At 37.7% G+C, this 18,201-nt stretch overlaps 1 pseudogene; it reads right to left on the bottom strand.

The window, feature by feature from the left end:
• Positions 1–8,813: 8,813 nt before the first annotated feature.
• On the bottom strand, positions 8,814–9,447 carry LOC134362478 (peptidyl-prolyl cis-trans isomerase FKBP3-like; annotated as a pseudogene).
• Positions 9,448–18,201: the final 8,754 nt, after the last annotated feature.

Genomic DNA, 18,201 nt, shown 5'->3' with positions numbered 1-18,201 from the left:
ATCCAATAATAGCTATCATTTCCTAAGAACTTACTAGGTTCTAGGTTCTGTGTTACCTGCATTATTCTTTTAATTCTCACCATGTTTCTCTGAAAATAGACCATATGATCACCTCCGTCAGTTGATGAGAAATCCAAAGCTAAAAGAGACAGTAATTTGCTGAAGGTCACAAGCTGCTCGTGAGTGTCAGGTTATGGACTCCAACCCAAGTTTGTCTGACTCCAAAATCTGTGCTCCTGGTAGGAAGGGGGAAGGGGGAAGGGGCCGGGGATGGGGAGATTGGATAAGGGGCATAAAGAATTAGTATGATTTGTGACAATGAATATGCTAATAAAAAAGGGAAAAAAATATATAAAATCTGCGTTCTTAACACTCTATGGTATGTGCTGTATTCACCCCATACCCAATAATTAGAATAATAAGACTATGTAGTTGTGCCTATTCAGAGGCCATAAAGTAGACCCCACCTCCTCCCACCAGTCTGAAATGTTGGAATGAATCCTGCTGGTTTACACCAGGAAAAATCACATAGCAGATTGGATTTAAAAAACTATGCTTGTACAATTGCTTGATGGACAGGGTAGGTGATATACCTGTTCTCTGCTCTTTCCTTCTTGAGAATGGAAGGACAATATGAATATAGGAGCTGTGGGATCAGAATATAGGAGAAAAAATTAGAAAGTCACTCTTAGAAGAGGGTTTACTTAAAAAGCAGATTATGAGGCAGGCCAGGAAGAGAGGCCAGTTGCAAGAAATATTGGTGGAGGGTGGGGAGGAATCAGAATATCACTGCCTGGGATTTCAAGAGGCTGAGTGGAATGTGACCCATCCTGTATGAAAGGGCGAGGTTTCAACTCTATAGGGAAAATAGGACTTTGCTTCCCTGTGAGCCAAGTGAGCTAAGAGCAAGACCTTCATTTACAATGAGAGGTAAAAGTCACCTGACAGAACTAAAACTCACAAGATAAAACAATTTGTTAATCAAGCTCTTAATAGGTTATTAGATAAGTTTAAGTTTAAACAATGGAAGCACATAGCTATAATTTACTTACTTCATATAGTACATAATCTAAGATTTCCACAAGCTGCAGTAAACTGGCTTTGCTCTCTCACTCATTGTCCATGCAAGTTGTAATAAAAGAAAGTAATGTAGCAGGGACCCTAGAGAAAAGTAATCAATCTCAAGGACACGGTCAGCTCTTTAAAAAATGCTTCCTTTCCATAATAAAAATCTTACCTTCTCCCAAGACTGACACTATCACCTAGTACCTCAGGGAAATGTTTTTCAAATGTCGGTCACAAAATCAATTTAGATGGTCATGACCAGCTTTTTTAAAAAAAAGATTATGCACCGTTAAAAACATTTTTGTTTTCGTTTTAATTACACACACATATGAACATGTACTGAGTTAAGATATAACATGTAATTTTTACTGTGACTCACAACAAAGATGTTAGAAAAACATTGCCCTTTCCCTGGCCTCCCTATTGAGATTTTTTTTCTGCATATATTCAGCTTTACTTTCTTTAGTTTACATAATAAAAACAAAGGCCTTTTATTTTTCAAATATAAAATTATATTCTAATATTAAATGTATTTTTTCAAACTTCCCTCTCCCCTGCATCCAGGGATTCTCATACTTCCCCAAGGGTGGAGAATCACTGGAGGAAGGTACAGGGCACTCTAGCCTTCTGAGTAGTAGAAGCAGCAGCAACCCTTGGCAAGGAAAACCTATAAAACTTCTGTTTTGAATTTTTTGCTGAGCTTCTTTCGTCACACTGTTTCCAAAAAGAATGTATAGGTCACTGGAAACTTACACGGATAGGTCACAAGAACCTTATAAACTGACATTTAGGTTCTGCGAATACTCAGGCCAATTGGTCATCATTCTCAGTGTGCCTCTATCAAAGAAATGTTAATATTTTAGCCAGGGGATCTTTAATATATTAAATAGCTGGTCAGCGTGGCTACCAGACAATCTGAATGAATGTTGACCACCAACAGCCAATATGTGCATTCCACCTGAAGGTCAAACAGTATGATTAAATACCTAGCCCTCTTCCAAACAACATTTGTGAATTTTGACAAAACACCTCGGAGCAAGAGGTAGAATTGATCAATGTCAAAAGATAATGGTGAGGTTTAAACTATTTTTTTAAATGTTGAAGCTAGGAATAATCAGATACGATGTGAGAGAGAGAAATACACAGAAGAGAAATGGTGAAAAGTCTTCAAGAAAAATAAGGACAGCTGCAAACAAGAAGAAGGAGGTAAAGCAGCTTTTAAAAAATCATTAAAGACTATGAGGGAAGGATGAAAGAGAAAGGCAAGAAGGAAGGATCAGAAGGTACAAGACAGAGAAAATCTTATATTATTAGATTAGCTCATGTCTGGGAAAATAAGGTAGGCATAAAAAGAATATCCAGGATACTTTCAAATGTAAGGAATATATACTAAAGGACAGAGACAGGATATTTTCTGAACTTTCCTCCTGGACAAGCTTGTGCCCAGGGACCCATACTTGCTTTAGGGATCTAGTAGCCAGGATTAGTCGCAGAGATGAGGCAAGTCTGGCCTGTGGGCTGTAACTGATGGAGCCAAGGGAAAGATAGCATCCATGCGCAAAGCTGGTAGCATGCCAATTAGAGAGTCCCACTGAAGCATTGGGCCAAAGGATCTGGGCAAAGAGGCAGAAATAACCAGGTGCTGGGCAAAGGAACAGGAACTGGAGCTCCCAGGACAGGGTAGGCAATTTAGAATGACAGGTGGAAGGCAGAGCCTTGGGGCTTCCCAGGGCGCTGGAGCATCATCACAGAGGATGTTTATAGGGCTGTTTAGGGTGCTAGGCTGGTTTTACATATATGTAATGGAGTCAAGCCCTTAACTTCAGCAAGAAATAATAGCCACAATAACAACAACAACAAAAACAGTAGTAACTTCTCCTTATACCTCCTGTAGGCCTTAGTTCGAATCTTGGTTCTACCATTCATTGGTGGCAGAATATTTGACAAGCTACTTGACCTCCCCCACCTTAAATTTTTTTTTAAAATACAGATCATAAGATCATAATAAGGACTTTCACACTCTCTCCCTGGGTGATTACATCAATTCCCATGGCATTAAGAATCTACATGTTGACAACTCCCAAATTCATTTCTCCAACATGAACCTCTCCTCGAGTTTCAGACACAACTGTATCCAAACACAATTCAAACTTAACAAAGGCAAAATGAAATTCTTTAGATTCTCTTGACCCTGGCCTTTGTCTAAAATTTATCTCCATAAATTTTAACTCCATAAATTAACTCCATCAGTTGCTCAGGTTGATATCCTTGATCCTCCTTCTCCTTGACTCCAAACATCCAATCCAATGACTCCTAGAATAAAATCCAAAATCATTTCCATGGCCATGGCCAATCCTCCTTAAGTCCTTCTCTCCTTGCCTTACAATGAATCTGGGATGGCCATGGACATGCACAAAACCCCACAATGGCCTCTGTCTCCCGCATTCCTCCTGAGCCCTTCCTCCTCTCTGCTCCCTACTGCTGCTCCCCATTATTGCCTTTCCAGGTTTTCCAGGCCCTGTTTGGTTATGGTTTTTCCCAAATTTCTAAAGACCTGGCATTTATAACCTGTTTGGGATGTGCATCTCTGTTTCTACCTTAGTCCTCTTCCTCAGAAAAGGTTCTTTTATTTTCCTGCCAGCTCCATGTCCAAAGACCTTGGGTAAGAAACTCTTGCAAATTCACTTAAGTTTTAGTAAAATTTAGTTGCACACAGAACTGTGTAAGGCGGATCAGAGTTGATCACCAAGTACTTGGTGAGCAGAGAACACCAAGTACTTCGAGAGAGTGTGTGTTAGAAACATCCAAACCTAAAGGTACAGCTTTTTATGGAAAAATACTTTCCCTTTTGTACTGTGGAAGGATTCACAATCATCCTGAATGAAAATAAGGAGCCCGTGAACTTGGGGGCTGGGATTCTGCTTCTGTTATACTGCAGCTGCCTCGCCCGTCTCTCTTTTCCTTCCCACTCAGTAAAACTATCATCTGCAGCCAGACAGTTGGGTTATCAGCCGGTAGTGCATTTCCATGAAATACTGACGTTCATAAAAGATAGAATGAAAAAGGATTCAAACTCAAGCATTTTTGCTCTTATCCATCTAATTTGGGGTTCATAGCTAAACCTCAGAAATATTCAGGAAGCTGAGAAGCACTGAATGTGGGAAGGATGATCTGCAGTGAAGAGAAGGGGGAATAGGGAGAGATGCCTAAGATATATTTGTTAGAGCAGGTTAAGAGTCATGTAATTTCCTTCCCTTTTTGAAGAGGCATAAGATATCAATTTAGGAAGCAATCTATCATAGAGGATAATGGCTAAAACTCCGTTTCAAATGCAGCTTCCAGGTAGAAATCCTTGCACGACTGCTCTTTTTCTAGGCTATCTAGGATAGCTGAGCCCTGTCTGTTTTGTTCATTTTAGTGTCCCCACCAACTAGCACAGTGCCTGGCACTTAGTAAACACTCATTAAATACTTGTGTAAATGTAACCGCTCCAGCATCCCACTGCCCTAACTTCTCCCTGCCTTTTGCATTTTATAATTTTTTTCTTTTAAAATAACTATTTCAATCTTAGAACACGGTTTATCTACTCAAAATAACCCGGGGAACCTGACAAAACAGTGGCTCAGAGGCCTCAAACGAAGAGCACAGAATGTCAGAACTGTACATAGTGTTTATCTTTCTTCAGATTAAAGTTGCACTCCATGCCCACACCTCTAAAGAAAGAATGCTGCAGTAGGCATTGCTTTTCCATCATATAGAAGAAACTGAGGCCCAGAGGGATGAGTAACTTGCTCAGGTTCTCTCAGTTTTGGAATGGTGGTGCCAGAAGTCTCTTGGAGTTTTGGTAAGAAAGAGCCTGACCTAACCAGAGTTCAGATCAGGGCTCTGCCACTAAGAAACAACTTGGGCAATATTTGTAATCTCTGTGAGCCTTGTCTTCCTCTGTAACACAGAATAACGATGCCTACCTCACAGGATTATCCTATTCCGAGGACTGAATTAAAATAGGATGATATAGGAAACTGTGTACAAATTGGATAAACAAAAATAATAGTTTACCCCCAAAGTGGAAACAGCAGACAAAATTTTGTGAAGGTAATAAAACTTTCTGCTGGTTATTAAAAAAAAAAAAAAAAATCAGTCTAAAAATAAAGATCACGTGCATAATAAATCAGTATTTATCGTAACTTAATTAAAAAGGCGTTTCAACAGTGTGGATTCTTGTGTCTTGCATTTATATTATCTGATACACACACGAACGTGCACGTACACACACACATTTATACACGTCTTTCCTTCCTCATTAACCAGCCTGCAGAAAGGAGCAGAAAGGGACCCAGGAAGCAAGGGTGAGGAAGCTCCCAAATCAGACGGGTTCCGAGACAGTTTTCCCCTTCCCTCAGGCTGAGATATTCTGCCATCTGTTTTGATTAAACCTTTCAAAATTCAACTTGTGTTTTTCTTTCCATTCCTTTGAAATCTCCTTTAATTCAACAGTCTTTAGGCTTTCTTTTTTCCCTTAACCACCATCTGGTGCTGCTATTTAAAAAAAAAAAAAAAAAAAAGGAAAGAAAGAAAACACATACAACAAACACTTTGAGTTCCTTGGGAGAAAGGTATAATGATGAGGATAATTTATTCCCATAGTGAGGCCCATTACTATTTCCATGGCAACAGACTGTGATGTTCTGAACGTGGGACTTTGTGATCATCACAAGAACAGAATGGCAAAAGGCCCTGTTCAACTCTTTGTCCTTATGGATTCTTTGGGCAGTCATCCTTGGTGGCTCCCAACTGCCTACAGAACTAAGTCCAAAGGCCTTAGCGTGGCGTTCAAGGCCCTTCTCAATCTGGTCCAATCACGCTGGGATCATCTGCCAATTGCAGGGCATGTGGAACTCTCTACAGCTCTGGACACATCACATGCACGCACCTCCGTGCCTGCTCCTCTGCCATTTCTTCTCCTTACGATGTCCCCCCTCTATTTCCCTTTTTTTTTTTTAACCTAATGAAATCCTCCTTATCCTAAGATTTAGCTCAAATGCTACCTTCTCTATGAACTCTTCGATGGCTCATCCAGGCAACAGTACTAACTCTTTTCTACGCTCCCAGCATTTTGCTCAAACAGGTATAAGGATACCTAATTCATTATCATAGTTCCATTTACATCTCCTTCATTTGAATTTGGATGATTTACTCTCAGGATTCGTGCTTGTTTCATAAAAGACCCCCTCGGTTATTTCACATCATTTCTCAAAACATCCTAAGGGGTAGGTGGGCAGGCATTTTATCCCCATTTTGCTGTTGAGAACATCAAAGTAACTTTGATGGGTAGTAAGTGGCAGAGCCAGAATTTTAATGACAGAATGGAAAAAACGTGGACTTTAGAATCAGGTGTATTTGGGCTCAACTTGAGTAACTTCTCCAATCTTCCATTTCTTCACCGGTAAAATGAAGATTAAGAGAAACCATGTATGTAAAGGTACTTGGCACATATTAATATTCAAATAATGTTAGTTTTCTTCTTTCTCCTTCAAAATCTACTTTCTAGCATCTAGAAACAAAATAAAATTTTTCTTCCATTTTTGTTTCCCAAATTTTTATATGATGCTGAAACTCAGATGAAAAAGCAAATGAATGTCTCCAGCATCTTCCAGAGAATATTTTTGCCTTAATTCCCTTATCTGTAATCTAGTTTAATAAGAGAAGCTACCTGAGAGAATTGTAAAAATTAAATGAAGCAATGTCTAATGCACGAAGCTCTCATCACAGTGTTTGGTATGTAGTAAGCACTCAGGATGTTTGCAATTACATTATCATCATCATCATTATTATTATTATCGTTATTTTTGTGTGACAGAAAAATAGGCCCAGTGAGAATTACAAAAATTAACAAGACAGCCTCATGACTCTGTCTTCATGCTTTTCTTACCACAGGCTGCGTTTTGACTACAGTCATCTGTATAGTCATTTCCTTCTGTAGGATTTCTTCCTACTGGCTTTAGATAGGTCTTCTGTGCCTTACCTGTAATTCTTTCCGTTGGGTGGACCTAAAACAAAACCTTACCAACGAGCAGGCTTTACTAAAATTTGGTCAAAAGCATGCTGAATGCTATTTCTCCAAAGCTGAGCACTAATACTGAAGTAAGACTCAAAAGCCTCTGACTCTATCATCATCAAACTGTTAGTCTTCAGTGGTGGTGTGCTGGCTGGGAGAGCCATTGTTGTGAAGGTTGTGCACATCTGTAGGTTACTGAACAGAGCTTTTGAATACTTCAGATATTTACATTTGCAGCTTTTCTACAAAATCTTTCCTCACGGGACATAGATAATTCCCAGATTATGAAACAGACTTGACTCCAAATCTCTGGGGGATGGTAGGTGGGGTCTTAAGAAACTGTGTCCTGGAAAACATGGCAACCAGGTGTCAAGCACAGCCCCAGCTGGGTGATCTAGTGGTGGCATCCCTTCGAAGAAATTCATGCAACAAATATTTATTGAGTACCTCTTCCATGTCAGGCCCAGTGTTGAGCTAAGCAACACTATGAAATCCTGTTTAGCAACCCACACCCTCCCACTCCCTCACCAAACCAACCACCTATTCAGATAAGGGAAGTGTGGCCCAGAGTTTAAGTGACTTGTCCCGATAACACACACTTAACTGACAGAGGAAGGATTTAAACTTAAACCCAAGTCTCTGAGACACCAGAGCTCACAGACTTTCCATGATGCATCCCCTTGGCTCCCAGGATCACTTGCAGATTTCCCACGATGCATTGCTGGTGATCATACCCCAGCGACAGGTGCTGCCAGCCTGTCACCTCTCTTGCTGTCCTTTGTGTTAGTGTTAGGATTGGGGTTAGCTTTGCTGGCTTTCCCTCTGGTCATCACTTAGACTGTGGCCTCTGGTCTGTGCCTCCTTAGCAATAGGCAAGGCCCACAACACACAAGCTGCAAAGGGTCACAGAGAGGGGGTTTGTGGTGTATCCTTGAATACCTTCCCATTTATAACTCTCACCCCCCTCCTTTTCTTTTCTTTTTTTTTTTTTTTTTGCTACAGCTGGGGTGGGGTGGGGGCATTGATTCTGACTCACCACACACTTTGAGAGCCTCTGACTCATCTCAGCTCTGGTGTTCTTCCAACCCTGCTCGGTACACTGTGGGTGCCCTTCCCCAGCTGCCCAGGGTCGGCCAGACCCGTTCAGATGTGCTTGGTTCAGCCCTAAATGACACCAAGGTTCATTAGTAAATTAGACACATACATAAGAATCACAGACTCCCCAGCAACCAACAGGGCTTAGGCAAGTTTTGGATTGTGTTGAAGCCAAGATTAATGTGCAATACCATCAGAATTAATGAACAGCTTTGCATTCAAGCATATAGTTTACATTGGTAGTATTGATAACTAAAAGTTTATTCTTAAGTTAAAAAACTCACAAAAGTTAACTATAAATATTAAGTATTGGTAGTTGAAAGTTAAAAGTTAACCATAAGTGTTTTTTAAGTTAACTATAAGTTCAAAGAGAAAAAGTTCTCTTTAATCAGTATTTTATACAGCTCTGTAACAAAATATTCATCTCTATTTTGGGAATTTGTTAGAGATCACATGCATCAAAAGTTAAAAAAACATGCTTTAATTTAGCTGCTTAAAGAATTATCCTTTTAGCTGTTCCCATACAGTAAATTACTGGTGTTTCTTCAAGTACATGAAGGGCTCCAAGTTCGTTTAATTGTTTCTGACTGCTATTTTAATCACCATGCAATAATTCCATTTCAAAAAGAATTTTGCATTTGGTAGAATTTTGGCATTATACTGTCCTTTCTTTCCATGAGCCTGTTCTAGTTCAGTCTCAGCAGAGCTTTTCCTTGTTTATTTGTTGTCAGGAGTGCTTTGTCCCATCCTCTGATAACTTTGCTTACTCTAACTATAAAACTCCAATTTCCAGCATTTATCATCTTCTATGAGATGAGTATCAAAAGTGGTCTCCTCCTGTAGTGAGTATCCTGTGTAACAGCAATGAACAACCTCCTTTTGGGGGAAAGTTGGCTTTACCTCCTTATTTAAGAACAGATGTTTGTATGTTTTGATGAACCCACATCCAGAATTTCTTCAGACTTCATTTCTTTGGGTTTGACACTAAGCTTCTTGTTTCCTACCTGATCTGACACCCTGTACTTTACTAACGGTAACTATGAAATGCTTATTTGCAAAAATATGGTTATAGGCTGGAAGTAGGATTTTTGTTACCTCCCTTGGCCACATTAAAAAAAAATGTTTCCTAGTAATTCGTGCTCTGCACGAAATGAAACTGAGCCAGGGCTCTGCAGAAACTTGATAATGTTCTCCCTGGAGGGCTTCCCATGGCTCAACCTCCTGGCCATCTCGATCCTTCCTCGTGCTGTGGGCCCTCAGCATGTATGTTTCAGATGTATTTGGAACCAGAGTTTGGTAGGACAAAGGATGTTTTAAGGATTTACAGAGAAAACGAGCCTCCTACACTGAAATCAATCCCGTGCCGAAGTTATTGCAGTCCCTGCCGCTGACACGGCATGTGTTCTGGCTTTTAGCAGGATTGTTCTTCCCAGCTTTGCTCTGAAACATAAAGCCCAACTGCCCACTGCAAGTCTTAATGAAAAGCAGCTCATAAGCAAGTTACGTAACCTAATTGTAATCCAGGGATCAGCTTGGTTATATTATTTAAAGAAATAGCATTCATTTTCTGTGACCTGATTTAGAAAAGAAACCTAGGGAAGAAAAAAAAAAAAAAAAAATACCCAATTCAGCTCTTGGCTTCCTGTCCTCATTCTTATGAGAGAGCTGGTAAATAATTCAAAAACAATGACTTTTAAGAACATTAAACCCAACTTAACTCAGAGTTCTATCTCAAAGCAGCTAAAGCAAATTATAAATGACCATGAAAGATGGAACTTATTTTCACAGAAAATTTAGCCATTTAGTAAGTTTATTTCCTCATCAATTCAACACACGTGGAGCACTGACTAAAAACAAGATGGGAAATGCTAAAATGCATTCTGGGCTCTGCTCTCAGGAAGCTTAAAATCTGGTTAGGGTTAAAAATAAGGTATGGACTTTGGTTCCTTACATATGGAACAAATGCACCGTAGTAATGTAAGGTGTTAACAGTAGGGAAGACAGAGGTGGACGGGTAGTTATAGGAACTCTGTACTATCTTTGCAACCTTTCTGTAAATCTGAAACTATTCTAAAATTAAATGTTTATTTTTAAAAACCTGGTTTAGGAAACAGTTGGGTACACAAATAGAAACACATCCATTCTTATTGCCTGGTTTATAGAAATAAAACCAGGCCTGCATAATAGGCGGCTTCATAAGTGGTATGATTGTTTTATGAACTTCAGAAGCACAAAATTAGATTAATCATAGTCCTGATTCATGATAATAGTGGGTCATGAACCAAGGGCTATGACTGGTCCTTTAGTCCTCATAAGCCTCATTTAATTGGTTTATACTGTATGTATTATAATAATGTAATAAACCACTCATAGACCCACTTCTCAACCCAAGAGCTAAAAGCTCTTCATGACTTACATTGACCTATGTGTTTCTCCCATATGCTGTCCCCCAACCTTCACCTCAGTAGTAGCCACTCTCTTAAATTTTGTTTTTATTATACCCTTACTCTTTTTACGTTTTTATTACACATATGCGTGGGCCTAAATGACATGCTAGTTTTATTTGTTTTTGAACTTATATTACATATTGTCTTCTGGGACTTGTTCTTTTGGCTCAACATTATGTTGCTAAGGTTTATCAATAATGCTGTGATTATAGTTAATATTCACCCTTATAGTCATTTTCACCAGTATATAATACTCAATAGCAGGAATGCACCACAATTTCATTTAACCATTTTCATTAGTGGTTTGTAAATTTTCGCTATAACGAATGGATTGTACCATGAATACTCTTATATGTATGTCCTGGTAAACATGATAATATTTCCGTTAAAGTAGAATTTTTGAGATGAACAATATTAAAACCACATAAGAATCAAAGCTAGACAGTTCACTTATAGAAATTATGTATGTCATGCATGTCTGTAGAAGATCATATAAAACAAATTCTTCACCTTTAAGACAAAAGAAAACATGAATAATATACTAATTCCATGTCAGTTTGGATTTGATCTGGCTATAACATAAAACTCAAACATGTTGCTCTCATGTAAAACACAGAGATGAGAAGTCTAAGAAAAGTATGACAAGGTCCACAGAGTTGTGATGGATCCAGGCTTCTCTCAGCTTTTTAGTTTGCTATCCCTAGAGTGTGACTTTTATCCTCATGGTCCAAAAGGGTTGCTCAACTTCTAGGCATTATATCTGCCTCCCAGTCAGCAAGAAGGAGAAAAAAAGGCAGGAGGCTATATGCATCTTCCTTTCCAGAACACTTTCTCCAAATCACACATAATATTTCTGATTATATACTGCTAACCAGAAGGTAGACACATGGCTCTAGCTAGTTTCAAAGGTGGTTGGAAAATGCAGTCTTTATTCTGGTCGTCTCTGTACTCAGCTAAAAATTAAGAGTCCTGTTACTAAAAAAAAAAAAAAAAGGAAAATGGACATTGAAGACAGTTAATAGTCTCAGAGAACTGTCACAGCTAAAGTGAGAGCAGAACAATGAAAACCAATCTAACGAGGCTTTATGTTGAGAGCAGAAAGGAAAAAATAAACTGATCATATCAGCACCCAATGACTACCACTGTTAACTTTTTGAGATATATTCTTCCAGACCTTCTCAACCATATATATACCTACATATATATCTCCAGTGTAGTCATAACTATACCTATATTTATATAAACATATCCACTTTTATTTTTAAAGGGACAATTTAAATTAGTGCAGTCAGTCAGAGGGAAATATGGCTAGGTTGTTCCCTGCCTACTTAAACTCTTGAGAAACTTCATGGGAAATGCAACATTGTAACTAGAGATCTAGAGAAAAGAGGAGAATGTGGTCTGTAATTGAGTTTTGATATTTCTCAGAGATTATATTTCCAAATGGAAAATAACTTTAGCTGCATATCGTGTTCTCTGGAATAAATATTTAAAGGTGAATGTAAAGAAAAAAAATGATATGCCATCCTAGAAAACTGCAGGCACATCTTCAACAGCGATGGTAAAAAATTAATGGATAGAAAAATTAGTGGATACAAGAACTTCGGGGAAATCCAGATCAATGGCATTTTCCAGACCATAGGTAGAAAGAGTTACAAGTATCAATAACTATTTACCCCAAAGCATGCCAGATGCGCTACCAGATAAGCACAAAGTAGGCTTTTTGGTCCATTCTCTTTAGAAGAGTCTCCCAGATAGTGAACCAACAGGGCATTTTACCCTTGGTTAAGAAAAAGGACTATTATACAAAGCTGCAAATTCACTCAAAAAGCATCTACTATGATTTACTATGAATCAAGTGACTGAATGCAAAAGAGAATATAACATGGTCCCTGCCTTTATAGAGCCCATAGTACAGTAGGGAAGACTGAGAGCTGCCTGTAAGATGAATTGACATTTACTATGTGCCAGACACTACACTTTACATGCATTATCTAATTTAGCATTTATAACAATTTATTCTTATCCTCATTTGACAGATGAAGACATCCTTATAGATTAGGTAATTTGATTGAGGTCACAAACTAGTAAGTGGCAAAGCTGAGAATCTACACCAGATTTGTCTGACTTTAAAGTCTCTGCTCTGGGCCACTGAGCTAAACTGTCTTACAATACAACCAAAGTAGTCAGTGCTATAAGAGAAGTACAAAATTCTGAGGGAACACAAGAAAAGCATTAAATATCTCCCAGGGGAAAACTTGTAGAGTAGTGCCTTTGTTTGGGCTGCTAGAATGAAATACCATAGACTGGGTAGCTTATCAACAACAGAAATTTATTTCTCACAGTTCTGGAGGCTGGAAAGTTCAAGATCAAGGTGCTGGCAGATTCCACATCTGGTGAAGGCCCACCCACTTTCTCATAGACAGCAGTCTTCTCACTGTAACCTTACATTGCAGAAGAGGTGAGAAACCTCTTAGAGCCTTATAAGGACAGTAATCTCTCCCAATTACCTCCCAAAGGCCCCACCTCCAAATACCCTCACATTGGGTATTATGTCTGAACATAAGAATTTTGGGGAGAAACAAACATTCAGACAATACCAAGTAGTAGAAAGGTAAGAAAATGTGAAGTATAAATATAATGTCATTCAGTGTTGTTACAAAGATCAATGATGTGAGCATTGACAAATGAACAGAAAATATAAGATTTCTTTCTCAAAGCCCATTAAGCCTGGATTTTAAGCCTTCTTCTTGTTGTTGGCTACATTATTCAATCCTATGTCATCTAATACCTTTATCCTTATTTCGTAATTAATCATATATTGTCACCTTTGCTTTTTATCAAGCTCTTTTTCTCTGTGAGTTGCCTCCATATTTAGATTATCAGCTCATAGAAAACAAAATGAAATATGTGTGACTTTTTCTGGGTTTTTTTTTTTGTATCACTGACTAGGTTACATTCTAGCATACTAAGCACTTAGTACATGCTTGAGTTGAAGTGATATCCATTTGTTTAAAATTGATTCAGAGTGGTATATGGTCATGCATCACTTAACAATGGGGATATGTTCAGAGAAATTCATCATTAGGCAATTTTGTCTTAGTGAAAACATTATAGAGTGTACTTACACAAGCCTAGATAGTATTGCCTACTACACACACAGGCTATATGGTATAGCCATTATACTCTTATGAGACTACTGTTGTATATATGGTCCACTGTTGACTAAAACATCATTATGTGGTGCATGACTGTATATAGCAGATAAAGAAAGAAGATCCAACATATGGATAATTGGAGTTTATGAAGCATTAACAACAAAACATTATAACAGAACTAATATTTAAAATTATAATAACCCCCCAAAATGTGTAGAAATAAAAGAAGCTTTGAATCAACATACTGAAAGGAAGATACAGAGCTGAGATTGAAGGCTAGGCAGGGGCCAGATGGTGTAGGTCCTTGTAAGACAAAATACAACATTTAAATTTCATTCTAAATGCAGTAGGAATCCTTTGGAAGACTTTAATCAGAAGCAATATTGTTTATACAAAATTAGAGAAGTAGGAATGGGTGTGTGCCTGAAATAAATGAGAATAAGTAAATGATTTTACTTTACAACACAAGTTTTTTTCTACTTTGTTGTGGCAATTCTCTCACATTCTCTCCTGCATGGAACCCCCTTTTTCTCCCATTTATCAAATTTCTACACATAAAAAAACTAACATTATACCAACTTTTTTGGCAGGAAGATTTTGGGGAATAAAAATAGCAAGCAATAAAAATAGCAATGGGATTATGGGTATAAAATCAGCACTAGAGTTCTTGAGATAAGCCTGGTTAGCCTAGCCACATGATAGGCATGGGAAGTGGCTAGGTGATCAGAAACCAGTTGTCGGGCTGACCGCATGGCGCACTCGGGAGAGTGCGGTGCTGGGAGCGCAGCGGCGCTCCCGCTGTGCAGGTTCGGATCCTACATAGGGATGGCTGGTGCGCTCACTGGCTGAGCGCGGTGCGGATGACACCAAGCCAAGTGTTGCGATCCCCTTACCGGTCACAAAAAGGACAAAAAAAAAAAAAAGAAAGAAAGAAACCAGTTGTCAAGTTAGAACAAGAGATCTAAAATTATATCTTAGAATTGGCGATGAGAGGGTATGAGGAGTATTCAGAAAACAAAGCTCAGGACAAGGCTAAAACTCTTAACATTCAGCACACTCTGGGAAATCAAGGGAAAAGAGTCTATTAGAAATAGGATCAGGGAAAGAAACAATCAGAAAGATCAAACAAAATCTGGTGCTTTCCATCCAAACCTATACCTTAATGAGTGGAGAAATATTGGGGGCTTCCCTGTCAAACTTCTGTCATTTTAACACCATTGTTTATCTTACTTCTTCTTCTGATTTTCTTAATTTTCAAGTTTCATTCTCTGCATTTCAAATTTTAAGTAATTTTTTGAAGATTAAAATGCTTATGTGGAGTGTTTTGGTTTTGATAAGATGGGATATTAAGCTAAAGTTGAACAACTCTCACTACAAATATATTAAAATTCTATACAAAATAACACAAACATTTATTTACATAGCCAAGATTGAAAGAAAGAAAGGAGGAGAAAAAGAAAGTAAAAAGGAAACAAAGAGTGAACTCAAATCAGAGCAGTAAATTCCAGTCATGCTGTAGTAACCTGGAAAAGTGGGATATTGGATCTAGATATAAGGATTTAGGGCTGGGGGCTGGGATGGAACAACCACACAGGGAGAAAATACATGGATATGAACTTGAGAAAGGCAAAGAATTGGAACTGGGACTTCTGCTTAAGTCCTGCTTAACTCCTGTTAAGTCCATAACAAGTAATTAAACAAATTATCCCAATGGCCCACATAAGTTGCAAAGCATCTCCCTCTGTACCTGATATGATATGGATAAAATCTCTAGTTGTGGGAGGGGGAACCTACACTGACCAAATGAGAAAGTGGGGTCTGTATTTTTAGTGCCCCATTTTTAATGCCCCTAAGGTACAGAAATCCCCAAACTGGCCCAGGATCCACGAAATTTTTCAAGTCCTGGCAAGAGAAAATGTAAAACATCAAAGTAGAGAGATTCCCACAGCACTAAGATGAAGAAAAAAGAACAACCACTCCACCCCCTCCCAAAAACTCATAATATACAAAAGAGATAAATAAATGACCCAGCATGAGGGAGAGCTCATATACACAATAGGCAATATTTGCATCCTACGAACTAGCTGTAACAGCAAATTGGGAAGAGACTACTAGATATTAAGGTTAAAATGATTAAGGAGTTGACACCAAACACATGATTCATAAAAGGAAAAATTGATAAATTAGACTTCATCAAAATATAAAACTTCTTCTCTGCAGCTTGTGTAAAGATGATGAAAAGATAAGCCACAGACTGGGAGAAAATATTTGCAAACCACATATCCAACAAAGAACTTGTATCTGGAATATGTAGGAACTCTCAAAACTCAACAGTTAAGAAAAAAGTCCAATTAGAAAATGAGCAAAAGATATGAACAGACATTTTATCAAAGAGCATATACAGATAACAAACACACGAGAAGATGTTAAACATCACTAGCCACTAGGAAAATGCAAAGCATAACAACAATGAGGTATCACCACACACCTATTAGAATGGTTAAAATAAAAAATAATGATAATAGCAAATGCAGATGAGGATGAAGAGACACTAGATACATTTATGGGAATATTAAATTATACAGCCATTTTGGAATACAGTTTGGCTATTTCTTTTGTAACTTAACATGCAATTACCAAATGACCCAGCAACTGAATTCTTGGGTACTTATCCCAGAGATATGAAAACTTGTGTTCACATAAAACTTGTACATGAATATTCATAATTGCCCCAGACTGGAAATAACCCAGATGTTCTTCAACTAGTGAATGGTTAAACAACTGTGTTATATCCATACTATGAAATATTACTCAGCAATTAAATGGTATTAACTATTGACATACACATAACTTGGATGAGTCTTAAGGTAATTACATTGTGTGAAGAAAGACACTCTTGAAAGATTCTATTCTGTACTATTCCACTATATAACATTCATGAAATAACAAAAATATAGAGAACAGACTAGTTGTTGCCAGAGGTTGAGAACAAGGTGGGACCATGAGGGAAGCAGGTGTGTCTCTAGAAAAGCAGAATGAGAGAACATTGTGGTGATAGAACAGTTCTGTATCTTGATTGTAGTGGTAGTTACACAAAGGTATACACGTGATAAAATTGCATAAAACTGTGTGCATGCACACACACACAAACATGCTTATAAAACTAGCAAAATCTTAATTAAACAAATGATTAAAGCAATACAAGAAAAAAAGAAGCCATGATATAGAAAACCTAGGCAGGTTTTTAAAATACAAATAATACTTTTGGAAATAAAAAATACTGTCACTGAAATTAAAAGCTTAAATGACAAATTAAAAAGCAGACTAGACACAGCTGAAGAGAAAATTACTTAACTGGAAAATAGATTTGAGTAAATCACACAGAATGTAGTACAAAGAGATTAAAGAGAATGGGAAATGTGTGAGAAAAGTTGAGATATACAGATGACATAATCAGAAGATACTACACACCTCTAATTGGAGTTCCTGAAGGAGAAAATAGAGGCAAAGGCAATGTTCAAAGAGGTAATAGACCAAATTTTTCTGTACTTAAAGAAAGATGTAAGTACTTACACTGAAGGAATAGGCAAAGAGAAAACAAAACAAAACAAAAACTCACACGTGAATGATGGTGCAACTACAGAATACTGGAAATAAAGAGAAAGTCTCAAAAGTGACCAGAGACAAAAGACTTATTACCACAAAATAATAACTAATAGATGAAGCAGATTTCTCATCATCAGCAATAGCATCTTAAAGACTAGGTTAATATCTTCAAAGAGCTAAGAGAAAATAACGATTTAACTTAAAATCATACACACAACTAAAGTATCTTTCAAAATACAGCTAAAATAAGGACACTTTCAGACAAATAGAGAATAAGTTTATTACTCACAGGCTTTCACCGGAAGATCTATGTATATTGACAGAAGTTGTTTCTCCCCAGAGTATCAGAAGAAAGAATTGAAAGAAAAATGAAAGAATTAGTGCAAAAACTAGTTGAGAAACAAACTAGTAAACATGTAGATTAAATACATGCAAATATTAATTGTAAAAACAATAGTTATAATAGTGAAAACTAATTGGGGGTTAGAAACAAAGTATAAATAAAATACCAATCAAGAATAACATGCCAAGTATGGAGTGACCAAATTTAAAGAATATAAGTCCCTTGTATTGCTTGGGGACAGAATAGAACTCTTGATTAACTTTAAACATTATGAAAGCAAGAATAACATGCCAAGTATGGAGTGACCAAATTTAAAGAATATAAGTCCCTTGTATTGCTTGGGGACAGAATAGAACTCTTGATTAACTTTAAACATTATGAAAGCAACAGTATATGTTAAAACTGCAATAATAAAAAAGCCACTAAAAT

The sequence above is a fragment of the Cynocephalus volans genome, chromosome 14, assembly GCF_027409185.1.
Source record: "Cynocephalus volans isolate mCynVol1 chromosome 14, mCynVol1.pri, whole genome shotgun sequence".
Taxonomy (NCBI): domain Eukaryota; kingdom Metazoa; phylum Chordata; class Mammalia; order Dermoptera; family Cynocephalidae; genus Cynocephalus; species Cynocephalus volans.
The sequence above is the reverse complement of the archived record's forward strand: the minus strand, read 5'-3'. Positions and strand labels throughout refer to the sequence as shown.